The sequence below is a fragment of the Bos indicus genome, chromosome 28 (genome assembly GCF_029378745.1).
Source record: "Bos indicus isolate NIAB-ARS_2022 breed Sahiwal x Tharparkar chromosome 28, NIAB-ARS_B.indTharparkar_mat_pri_1.0, whole genome shotgun sequence".
Lineage (NCBI taxonomy): Eukaryota > Metazoa > Chordata > Mammalia > Artiodactyla > Bovidae > Bos > Bos indicus.
The window spans coordinates 17,922,612-17,935,816 of NC_091787.1; the positions used below are offsets into that span (position 1 = coordinate 17,922,612).

The window sequence follows — 13,205 nt, forward strand, 5'->3', positions numbered from 1 at the left end:
ATTCCCTTCTATCTAGGGTAATTTCTAGGCTGGGGAAAAAAAAAAAAAAGATTCCTTGGTCAAATGCACTTGAGAAAGAGGACATCTCTTGGAAAGAGATAATGCAAATTAGTATATAAAGCCTACTAGAAAGGTCTGCATCTAGATGCCTCCTTACCCAGTGTTCTAGAATGTAATGAAATATGAAATCTTGTCTCAGCACAATACCATGTTTGGAATGTCATGAAACACATTTTGAGAAACACTGGCCTCAATTGTTACCCTTGGCATCAAATGGAAGGGTCATATTTTTATTCATGTGGTATGAAAGAGCAGGTTTTGTCCAGTTTTTCACTGCTTAGTACCTGGCACACACTAGAGATGAAATAATTATTTGTTGAAGAAATGAATACATTTCAACAGAAATCACAATTTGGAAGTAACGATGTGTTAGTAAAGAAGCTAACACATCAGCCACTGGGTCTTCAGTCTGAAAGTGAAAGTGTGAATTGGTCAGTCTTGTCTGACACTTTACGACCCTATGGGCTGTAGCCCGCCAGGCTACTCTGTCCATGGGATTTTCCAGGCAAGAATACTGGAGTGCATAGCCATTCTCTTCTCCAGGGGATATTCCTGACCCAGGGATCAAACCCAGGTCTCCTGCATAGCAGGCAGATTCTTTACCTTCTGAGTCACCAGCGGTCTTCACGCTAGTTGTACCCAAAGGAAAGGTCCCCATGGTGTCTCTCTCCCACAAGAAGAAGACTCCCATCCACCGAGTACTGGTCTCTTGCCTTTCACAACGGCAAGTCCCTATCAAAGTAGACCAAGAACGCCGTCTGGATCACCGCCACCTGGTTCACTAGACTCCCTGCCCAGCACCCTAGTGTTTCCAGGGGCACCAGTCTTCATGACTTCCAAAATGCAGGCTCCCTTCCAGATGCGACCTGAGTCAACAAGCTCTATTTGCATCCTCATCAAAAAATGAACTCCCCTCCCCCACCCCCGCCGCCCTCCTGGGCTCGTCCAGGCAGCAGCAGAGAGCACCAGGGAGCCAGGGAACGGGGTAGGCTGCTTCAACTTTTCCTGGCAAAGCCACCTTCCTTTTCAGAACCTTTAGCTCAGCTAAGTGGAGACACCTGGTGTTTGTTGTTGCAACTTCAAGAACAATACATCAAAGATTCCAGGCAGAAAATCAGGCTCCTCATAAAAACTGCATAGTCACAAAGACAATCTGAGGAGAGGAAATGCAGATTGTAGCCCATCTCAACCTTAGGAGACTTTTTTCCCTCTCAAATTTTCTACCATCTGTGTAGTTGTTCTCCACAGACTTGCCTTTAAAACGGAGGAAAACGCAATTGCAAGGCACCCAAAATTTGTGAGGAGCCAGGAAGGAGGAGAAATACTCTTTCCTGATTGCTTTGTTTTGTCAGGTTTTAAATCAGAGTGCTAACTTTTGTGCAATAACTGTTTGGTAACACTTAATAAGTAGCTGGTGTAGCACAGTTCCAAAAAAGAAATTTTTTTTAAGCCTGTGCAAGGCCAAAGGAATATTAAAGTTTCACTACGGAAGAAATATGGCCGCTGCCAAGAAATGATTAGTCATAAAATCCACAGCATTATCATCATCCATCATTGCCTTTCTTTTAATGACCGAACTAAAAAGAGAGACATCAAAGTTTTCAAAATAAGGTTATAAAAACTCTGTACAGAGGAGGTCTCCAAATATTTTGATAGAACCTGAACAGAAAAAAATATAGAAAAATCATTGAAACAAATCACAAAACATATGTTGTTATGTTTTGCTCTAAAAACCATGAAGTTTATCCAGAACCCTATTATGGTAACTGCTTAGCTTTTCATGCATTCCTAAATTACCATGTAATCTAAAACCTTGTTTTCAGCTGTCCTATATTGGAAAGTCCCTTAAAATAATCAGGATGATTACAGGCTGGTATTCAGAAAGAAACTTGCTTGTATTATAGTAACTGAAAGTATTATTTATCAGGCAGGCTCCTTTAAAAAAAAAAAATCTACCTCAGAAGCACAATGTATTCAGGAAATACCTAAACCAAGGATTGCATTTTGGGCTCTCTACATTTTCAAACACATGGATAGTTGGTGTAAAAATATGTTCTTTTCCTGCAGGGACTTGACTGTAATTAGTGTATGCCAAAACTCTCTCACAGAGATTTCATTGTCTTATCTACTTACATCATCTTAATGCGATTTTATTTTACTTTGTCAAAGTCATATTAATGTAAATGTGTTCTTGATAGCAAACAGAGTTCTTTTTTATGCAAAACAGGATTCAGCTGACTCTAATAAAACAGCTTGCAGTCTATTAGACTATAACAGTAATGTGCTTATTTTGTTTCTCAAATCAAGACTGTGTCAGAAAGCTATAGACAGAGATTTGTCTTGTTTTTCACAATAATTGCTAGGGTGGGGTTACATTATGATCTTTAAATGAATAGTATTGCTTAGAACAAACACTTCATATATCTTTTATCTTCCCCTGCATACAGTTCTGAGTTTTCTTTGAAAATGCTGCGCTACTTTTCCACATAAGTCATCAGAATGTTTCCAAAGAATTTTAACTGCCAGATTAATTATATCTTGCAAACAAAGATAGATTGCTTACATTCTTTATTCAGAATTCCTGCCAGTATGGAGCAACTGGCAACAAATTAATTTCTTTTGCAACCATGCAAAATGTTTTGCTATGAAAAGCTCTGGAAGGTAAATGTATCCTTTAAAAAAAAAAATTAGGTTGCTCATTCTGAAAGGCTAATCTGTAAGCAAAAAACAGAGGATTAAATGAACTTGACTGCTCTCCCTCACTCACTTTTTTTTTAGCATCTACGTTATAGCTTTCCGTTAATGTATTCCGTTAATTAAGTATTGCTGTGACCTGGTGGCAATTTTTGAAATCCAGGGAATTTTTCCCCCTTTAAATTCCACCTCCCCCACAGAGCAGAATATAATCTGTTTCCAGTCAGTTTGTTTATGTCAGCTGTGTCTCTACTACAAGCCTCTAAAATGTTTTAATAAATTTATCAACCAAAAAATATTACAAACATTTCATTTCCTTTGATTCAGACACACATACACACCAAAAAAAAAAAAAAAACCTCTGCCTTCATTGCAAATTCTTGCCGGTATGAATCATTCTAAGTAATATTTGCTTTAACTTTCGTGTGGTTCTACAAACAACCTTTATATGGCTGGACTTCAAAGCTAGGAGAAATAAAGGTTAGAAATGTGATAGGAGTAATCTATTATTAGGCATGAAACATTAAACCACTTTTAGCTATAAGTCTTAAAACCTGAATAATCTAGGTTTTTAATGTAGGGCATATTTATTGTGCTTTCACTTACAGAGGCATTTATCACAGAGGAGTGTTTGGAAGAGAAATATTTTCCATTGCACTTTGTGCCACAATTTGGTTTAATTTTTCCTAATATTTAATTTAGAAAAACGGTAATATTATAACAGGGTTCTCATGTTTCCTGGCCAAAATGCTTGGTGTTCCTCACAGAGTAAAATTAATCTGTTACCAGCCCGCTGACCTGCAAGTCAGGTTTCAGTGAAGTAGGCGCTGAGAGGGAAGGGCAGAGGAAGGGGGTGAGTGAGGGTGGGTAGGAAGATAAAATCTCTTTCTTAGACTTGGAAGGAAAAAAAAAACGCTTAGAGGAATGTCTCAACCCATCCATGCCATCAAATGACAGAAAATAAGCTGAACGGTGTATTTGCGCAGAGGAGTGTTTGAAAACATTTATTAGCTCCATCCATAACGACATCCACTGCAGGAATGTTAATTGTTAAAATCTGTACTGCAGTTATTTCTTTAAGCAAGGGGGGCTGCATTGAGTGAAAATTCAGCTCCTTGTTTCTCTTTTTTTTCCTCCACATATACTTGCACTTAAAAAAAAAAAAAACAACTAATGTTATGAAATAAGTCGTATCAGATGGAGAGCTTTCTATCACAAGAGAATACAAAACAGTGTTAAGGATATATGCATAAGCGGGAACAAAAAAAACAACATTGGTAACATTTTGTTCTTGATTAAATTTGTGCTCCTAATACAGTAGATTAAAAATAAGTCCAACTGTTAAACACATTAGTGTTCAGCCACTGCTGATGTGCCAGGAAAGCAGCTATCGCTACAGACCTGGCCTGACTCTTTGCAGCCTTGAGGAGACAGAGGAAATCTGACCCCCGGGAAATCTGAGGCCTCCCCCACTGCACCCCCTCCCCCCCCATCCCCACTCCCAGTCCATCAATGACCCTGCAGTTTGGGGATTCCTCGTTTTCATCTGCTGATTACATACCAGAACCTTCTTAACATCTTTTCACACTGTGTCAAACTGAGGTCCCTCAGCAAAGCTGAAAGAGAATATTGGCTTAAAAACATGGAGAGAAGAATTGCTAATAGCTGGCCACAATCAAGGCATGCTTTGAAAAAAATTAAAGTTGTCATCTTTGGGGCAATTATTTGTGAAACTTGTGTCCTTTAAGAAGATTGGTGTAGGGGCTTCCCTGGTGGTCCAGTGGTTAAGACTTCACTTTCCAATGCCAGGAATGGAGGTTCAATCCCTGGTCTGGGACCTGCCTGGTGACCAAAAAGCCAAAATCTAAAACCAAAGCAATATTGTAACAAATTCAATAAAGAGTCTAAAAAATGGTCCACATCAAAAAAAAAAAAAAAAAAAAACCTTAAAAATAAAGGATTAGTGTAAGCCCCACATCCCATTCCCCAGGCATTTTATGACTAAAAACGAGACTAAAGATGGGATCACATCCCCAAAATACCTGAAGTGGGAGCCACTCCAGTGATCATAGCCAATGCTCTTCTGGTGTAGTTGATGTCCAGCGAGGTTAAGGGCAACATTGCAACAGGAGACCTGAGCTAGCAGGCTGGAGATTCCAAGCTTCGGTTTCCCCCACCCTGTCCATTGTATGACACCACACTGCTCAGTTAGTTCAAAATAAGAGACTGAAATTAAACCCGTGAGTAAGAGAAATAATATATTTCTTCAGGTGATTGTAGTAATGGCTCTACCTAATCTGTGTGTGATTATATTTGTATGATTTCTTCAAATTATGTGTGTGTTTCTGCTTGAACAAAAACATCAGCTCTTCAATTCTTACTCCCTCCTCCCCTGCCCTGCCCCCCATCTTCCCCTCCCAGCTTCCCCCACTCCCTCTCAAGTGCACTTTTTTATGGTCTTTGGTCAATCTGGCTTAATAGGTTACCTGTTGCTGACACTCTCACTTCACACAGAAGTGGTACTCTCGGCTGTGACTTGCTTTCTGAAAGGGTATGAGGGTATGATGTTTATAAATCTAGGAAGTTAATTGCTCCCCAAAAGCAATGCAGAAAACTGCATATATTGCCAAGAACAGAGAACAGTTAATTGAAACTATTTGGGGCATGCAGTATAGAACAAGGAGATGGTTTCTGAGCAACACATATCTCAATGTGGCTTGCCAAAGACCTGCACACTTTTAATTTGCTCTACAAATTTGGTTAGCCCAATAAAGTATAAACATCAAACACTGGTTGTGGAACGCATTAAACATTAACCAACTGAGACCTTAAAGACTTGAGTAGAACATTAAAATTAGAGGAGAAAGATAGGCCAGGCAGCTCTGGGAAATTAGGTTAAGACTCTAAAAGAGAATGTTTGTTGGCTGGGTAAAAATAAAGCAAGAACTATTTTAAGATTGGTAACCATTTGTCTCATAGACAGACTATTTCCCCTCCCTGAGATTATATTTTTAAAATCAAGCAAATTTACCAAGTCATTTTGGTTTTCTGATTGTTCTCCAGGACACAATGTATTACCATCCAAATGAGCTCTGAAAGGGTGAGGGTGGGAGGGTGGTGGTGGCATTTCCATTGCTGTCCCAGACCTAAGAATTTTTAGATGAAACTGTGCATTTTATCCATTTTGTGTGTTTGTCAGTATTCCACATTGCTTAGCCTGGGGGTCAGCCCCATAAAGGTTCAGTAAATTTTGTTGGACAGCAAAATGAAAATGCTCTCTAAGGAGATTAAGGATGGCTCCCAGGTTTCCCATTCAGACTTGTCCGGTAAAGCCCACCCAAACCCTTCATGAGTTCAGGATGTATTCCATTCACAACAAGAGCAATAAGCATATCCTTTGAAACAGAAAGATTCAAGAAAACGAAAATAATACCATATTCAATTACCTTGTTCCCTAAGTATCCTTTGTTCCAGGGGCCTCACAAAGTAAATTCCTGCAAGATAAGAACATTTCCTCTCAGGAGAAAGTTTGGTACATTATCTTTTTTTGATAGCCACTAAGAGTCTAGGATCTTGTAGGTGATAGCTCTCAACAACCCCACATAAGTTATAGTAAGAATGAATTGAACCAGGGATTCCCAGTCGCCAGGATCAATGCCTGATGATCTGAGCTGGACTTGACGTAATAACAGAAATAAAGTGCGCAATAACTGTAATGTGTTGAATCTCCCCAAAACCATCCCCGATGCCCCTGGTCTGTGGGAAAACCGTCTTCCATGAAACTGGTCCCTGGTACCAAACTGGTTGGAGCCCACTGATAAACCACTACTAGCCCAAGAATGAACTCCCAAGGCAGTTTAAATCTAACTACCTGCCTTCATGAGAATCCAAATATCCAGTCATGATAGGATATAAGAACCCTTAGGAACCCAGTCCCACTTGGGGTTGCCTCAAAAGTAGACCCCAAGACATTTGGGGAGGCAAAAGAAACACCAGATAGGGAGCAGGAAAATGAGGCAGGATGGGAAGGGCAACTGATAGGAGATGTATTGAGTTGGCCAAAAAAGTCATTTGGGTTCTTCCATTTGATGTTATGGGAAAACCTAACCAGCTTTTTGGCCAACCCAAGCCAGCTACAAGTCAGCACCTGGAGCTTAATTCCATGGAAAACTCTGGAAGCCAGTGTAGAATACACACCTCAGAATTATCCCACCGGAGAGATGGAGCCGGGGTGTTTATATACCAGCTGCCATCAGTCTCTGGATGAAGTTGTTGCTGAGAGGCATTAATTCCGGGTTACCCGCAGCTAACCACATAGGCAGACAAAGCAGGTTTTGGGTAGCCAAAGGAAGCTCTCAAGCCGCACGCACAATGCAGGAGCTGGGAATTGGAAACCAGGCTGGCACGCTCAAGTGTCATCAGAGTGAGGCACTATTGGAAGTATTCTAACAGAAGTGTCTAAATATCGGCAATGACTTCTGAGACGTTTAACTGGAATTCTTTGTTGTGTCTAGTATAGTAGCTAAAATATCATAGGGGCTTAATCGATGTTTGTTAAATGAAGAAAGGAAGGACAGAATAAGACATCAGTTAACTGTTTTAAAGCTGCATATATATGGTTTACGCAATATTTAATAGTGAACAGTTAACACTTTGCTTTAGAAGCTATATAATATGGGCTCAGGCTTGCTATCAGACAGACCAAAGTTTAAATATCACTTCCATCACTTTCAAGTTGTAAAAACTTGAGCAAATTACTTCCCTTAGTCTCTGTGGCTCCATATATAAATTGCCTGTTTCATAGTATCATATGGTATAAAACTGGAGAAGTAAGTGATAAAAGACTAGGTACAGTAATTGACACATGGTAAGTACTCAGTGCTAATATAATGATTCAAGAGTCAGTTCTCTGACTTCAAATCCCACTTGTGCCACCAACTATTCATATATTGGGTTAGCCAAAAACTTTGTTCAGGTTTTTTTCCATAAGATGTTAAGGAAAAACCCGAATGAAATTTTCGGCCAACCCAGTAACGTCAAGCCAGTCACTTAACCTCTCTGCTACAAGACATCCCCATCTCGGAAGTGGAGACAAAAATTTTTTGCTGTTTGTTCCCGTGAGAGTGAGATCCTAAGAGGACGTCATAAGAGGACTCAGTCAGACTTATTGAGCACTCGAGAGTTTGCACAGTCCTTTTATGTGTGCCATCTCACTTCCGAGCAGGAAAGGACTTTGAAATCATAAATCATCCTTCCAATGTAGGGGAGTGCCTCTCCACTTCTCCAAATGCCCCCAAATCTGATTTGGATTTGGATTAGGCTGTAGATTGTGTAGAGACCTATTGGAGCTACACAGAGAGAAAATTTGGTTTGAGTCATCAGTGCTCAGCCAGGCAGTCAGGGTGGGCATGAGAGTGTCCAGCAGGCACTTGCCCACGTGGATCTTGTGGCTCACATTTAGGATGGAGTGTTAAGATTCTAGATGAATGAAGATTAGAATTTATACTGGAACCATTGAACCAGTGAAGTCATGTAGCCAGGCATCACAGTGGACCTGTCTGGAAAGGGCAGGCAAGGGGAGTCTCATGCACAGCACACCAGGAGATAATGCCTAAAACGTAGCCTGAGGATGATTCCATCAGCCTGTCTGAGCATTGAGTACATACTAATCATGGTAGCAGATACAAAAAGGAGTGCCTTTTATTATCCCTATTTCACAGTTGATAACACTGAGGCTTAGATACTTGCCCATGTTATGCAGAACTGTAGCCAGGTCTGCCTGAAGCCAAAGAGAAGGTTTTAAACCACTCTATAACACTGATTTTCTGTAACATCATGATATTTTGATACCACCAACATGTAGCTATAATAGAGACAAAATAAAGAAAATCTAATTAATAATATGTATTTTTTCAATGTTTAGCATCTTGAGGGAAAAAAGTTTTGCAACAGAGCATTGAGAGTCACTGGACGGAGCATATTCAACAAGAGAAGACGAAGTCATGACCACCACTCTCCAAATGCTCTTATTTTATGGTATTGCTAAGCCTTCCAGAAGAATTCAGCCAAGGCAACAAGAATGAATTTAAGTAGCTAGTCCTCTTTGTGATTAGTTCCGTCCCTTGCATCTCAATGAGCTCACTTGAAGAGAATCTAAGAATCAAATAATACTTGCTAGTGTACTGTTCATTTACTGAGCACTTACTCTGTGCCAGGCAGTGCCTGGAGGTTACATCCACCATTCCTCAGCATCCTTCTGGGTTATGTGCCATTAGCTTCCCCTTTTACAAATGTGAAACTGGAGCTCAGAGAGGTTGAAGAGCTTTTCCAAGGTCAAGTTAGAGCTAGTAAGTAGAAGAGTTGTGATTCAAATCCGGACTGCCCGATGCTAGGAATGAAACACTCATCCCTGGTGCTCTGCTATCTCTGTAGGTTTGAATCCTAGTGATGCAAAAGTACCCATTTTCTTTCAGACATTTTCTATTACATAGGACAAATCTGGGCTTTTAAGTATTGTAAACAACTTTTGAAAAAATGTACTTGAGCAAACTTAGTTCCCGGGAATTCTTGGGAACAGAGTTTAAAGTTCCAAAACAAAACAAATCTTTGCTAAATGAGCCTGTCATGATAAAATTGTATTAAAAAAGTAGGATATACAACTGCATACAATATTTGATCCCAATTTCACAAACATTTTTAAAACTTTTAGTAAATATATGTTTGTAAAAATATACTTTCAAAAAACATTATGTTTTATGTACAATGTTATAATCCTGAACTTTTACTTAACCTTACTTAACGAGTATACAGCCTCTATAATATTCAACATGGAACAAAAATTCTAAGAAGGACTACATTAAAAGTCAAAAAGGGGTCTCTATTTTTTTCTTATTTAAAAGAACAAATATTACATATATTATCTGGAGAAAGTGAACATTAATATTGCTCAGTCACCATGTATCAGGGACAAGGCTGGACTTTTAAAATCTATTGTCTTAACTAATAGCCACCACAAGCTTGTGTACAGCTACCATTTTGTTAATAAGAAAGCAAGTTTCAGAGAAATTAAGTGGCTGTTCCACAGTCATGAAACTGAAAAGTGGCAGAAGTGTAATTTCAACACCTTCTTACTCCAGGCTGGGAGCTCTTTGTAACACAGTGTAACCCAGCATACAAATTATTTATTATGCATCCATACTTGTGGGTTCACTCCCTGGATTGGGAAGATCTCCTGGAGTAGAAAATGGCAATCTGCTCCAGGATTCTTGCCTGGGAAATCCCATGGACAGAGGAGCCTGGCGGGCTATAGTCCATGAGATCACAAAGGATCGGACACAACTGAGTGATGAAGCATACATACAGGCTTTCTCTGTGATGCCATCGATTCCTGAGATATTAATTTATTATATATTCCTGATTTTACAGGGGAATAGGAAAAGAAAGGTCGTTTCTCTTCCCTAAATCAAAACTGTGAGCCTTCCCACAACAGGTGAGATTCCTAGGGCAGAGTGAGGAAGACTTCGCCTCGCAAGAGGAGGGAAGAGGTGCTGGGGTCAGCAAGGCTGTCCACCAGGTCCCCAACCCAAATGTTTTGCCCAAAGATCTTGCTGCCTCAGCTTACCACATGATGATTGAGACTGCCCATCTTTGAAATAAAGAATCCTAGGATGCCTCAGAGCTTAACTTGAAAACCTCCAATCTAAAGAATTAAAATAATGGAACTTTCTCTTTCTTTGTCAGGTCAGGACTTGGACTTGGCAGTAAGGAGCTTACTCAAACAAGGCATACCTTCACCAAGGTCTCTGAGGCATTAAACTTGTTGACGCCATGCCAGGGAATTCATCCCCACTGTCAGGGACAGGACAGATGCAAAATTCAATAAGTGCTTCAACAGTTCGCCCCTTGCATGTCTTTTTTAAGTTTCTCCTGGATCAATATGACTGCCTTCAGGAATGGCAAGAATTGACTACCTACCAAAAAGGAGATTCCAGTCCATGGAACCTGTGGGCATTTTGGGCCCCTACCCCATTCTAACAGAAGTCATCTTTCAGTCCCATCGGCTATTCTTCTAGCTGTGCCCTTTAGCACAGACTCTTCAATCAACAGCAATAAATAGAAAAGGCATGAAAGCACCAGCCCCTGCAAAAAATAGTCTCTTTTTATTTAAAATATCAAGATTTCATTGCTTGTGCTATGGCTAATAACAGACGGCAAAGTGGCAAGGCAGCTCCCCAAGCCCGTTCTGTTTCCAAGCTCGTTAAACTTTGGAACAAGGTCTGTCCGTTGTGCGTGCATGTGTTTTAAAGCTGTTTTACGACATATTGTCAGGAACTCAGGTACTGGGCCTCTTTAACTCCAGCTTTCAGCAACTGCCTTTGCACTTCCCTTTCACATAATTAAACACCCTATGGTACTTAACAGAGTAATAAGTAGCACATCAATAAAGCAATAAATAATTGTATTCAGAAAAACTCCAGAGCCATCATCCATTAAGCAGCAGCTGTAAGCAATAGTTTTGATTAATCAATAAGGTTATAGAACAGGAAAGCAGAAGGTGATCGAGGCCAGGAAGAATCAACCAGACTTCTTCTAAGCTAAGGAGGTGGCTCATCTCCCAGGTAACTTGCGGGGAGAATATAAATTGCAAGCGCTAGCCCAGAGAGTAACTGCAACCGCAGGAAGCCCCACCTCCAGAAACTAGTAAATTACTAGTTAAAAACAAAGAAACAGGACAATTCATCTCTAGGGCAAGAGGGTTGCCTACTGAGAAGGAGGAGTGACTGCCCATAAAAGCAAAATGTTTCAACTTCAGAAAACAAACACTGAGCTGAGTTGAGCTGCGGAGCCAGGAGGAGGAGGGTGATGAACCTGGAACTCCGCCCGTGTGTCCACAGTGGACGTCTCAGCACCCTACTCAGCCTCCTGCCAAGAGGGAGACCCTATAGGAGTGCTGTTACTGGACCACAGCTCTGAAGGCTACGGGGCAGGATGGGGCTGAGGAGATAATCTGGGTAACAGTGCTTAGAGCCTTCACAATCACCCGTGGGGTTTTGTTGTATCATCCTTTGCCTGGGTCCTGTGCCGGCAGATGGGAACCTGAATCTCTGAAGGTGGGGCCACGAGCCCATCAGTTCAGTTCAGTTCAGTTCAGTCGCTCAGTCGTGTCCGACTCTTTGCGACCCCAGGAATCACAGCACACCAGGCCTCCCTGTCCATCACCAACTCCCCGAGTTCACTCAAACTCATGTTCATTGAGTTGGTGATGCCATCCAGCCATCTCATCCTCTGTCGTCCCCTTCTCCTCCTGCCCCCAATCCCTCCCAGCATCAGACTCTTTTCCAATGAGTCAATTCTTCGCATGAGATGGCCAAAGTACTGGAGTTTCAGCTTTAGCATCATTCCTTCCAAAGAAATCCCAGGGCTGATCTCCTTCAGAATGGACTGGCTGGATCTCCTTGCAGTCCAAGGGACTCTCAAAAGTCTTCTCCAACACCACAGTTCAAAAGCATCAATTCTTCGGCGCTCAGCCTTCTTCACAGTTCAACTCTCAAATCCATACATGACCACAGGAAAAACCATAGCCTTGACTAGACGGACCTTTGTTGGCAAAGTAGTGTCTCTGCTTTTCAATATGCTATGTAGGTTGGTCATAACTTTCCTTCCAAGGAGTAAGCGTCTTTTAATTTCATGGCTGCAGTCACCATCTGCAGTGATTTTGGAGCCCATAGTTTATTTTAAAAAAATTTGATAGGAATATAGTTGCTTTACAATGTTGTGTTAATTTCTATTGTAGAGCAGAGTGAATCAGCTATATGTATACATATATCCACTCTTTTTGGATTTTCTTCCCATTAGGTCACCACACAGCACTGAGTACAATTTGCTGAGCTATATAGTAGGTTTTCATTAGTTATCTACTTTCTACACAGTACTGTACATATGTCAATCCCAAGCTCCCATTCATCCTACTCTCTCTTACCCACGTCAGCGTCCACACATTTGTTCTCTACATCTGTGTCTCTATTTCTGCTTTGCGGACAGGTTCATCTGTGCCATTTCTCTAGATTCCACATATATGCATTAAATGTACGATACTTGTTTCTGACTTCACTCTGTAGGACCATCTCTAGGTCCATCCACGTCTCTGCAAATGGCACAGTTGTGCTCCTTTTTTAACACACCTCCAGGTGGTTGCTAATATAGAAGCCTCTGGTTTGGGGACCTCTGTGGACCTGGTGAGTTAGGCCAGCCTTGCCATATGGCCCACGAGGCTGGCAAGGTCTTTAGCTTGTGATGTGAGACAGATCTCTGACATTCTGGTTTTGTAACTAAGCCATGAACCTGTGGATTCGTTTACACCCATAGCCTCCAGAAGGCCCAAGATGGACAAAATCTTGGAGGCTTGTGTCCAGTCCTCTGTGGTGTAACCTGTGCCCCCAGAGGATCTGATG

At 41.0% G+C, this 13,205-nt stretch overlaps 1 long non-coding RNA gene across 4 annotated transcripts in view; it reads right to left on the minus strand.

The window, feature by feature from the left end:
• Positions 1-1,006: 1,006 nt before the first annotated feature.
• LOC139180426 (uncharacterized) overlaps positions 1,007-13,205 on the minus strand; it is a 68,378-nt gene continuing 56,179 nt past the window's right edge. For 2 of the 4 annotated variants that reach the window (XR_011564679.1, XR_011564681.1), the window contains 5 exons: positions 6,201-6,248; positions 5,241-5,297; positions 4,797-4,932; positions 4,316-4,370; positions 1,007-3,904 (listed from right to left, as the gene is read on the minus strand). This is a non-coding gene — a long non-coding RNA (uncharacterized lncRNA). Of the gene's footprint in view, positions 3,905-4,315; positions 4,619-4,796; positions 4,933-5,240; positions 5,298-6,200; positions 6,249-13,205 lie in introns of all 4 variants that reach the window. The other 2 variants (XR_011564682.1, XR_011564680.1) reach the window with 2 other exon arrangements.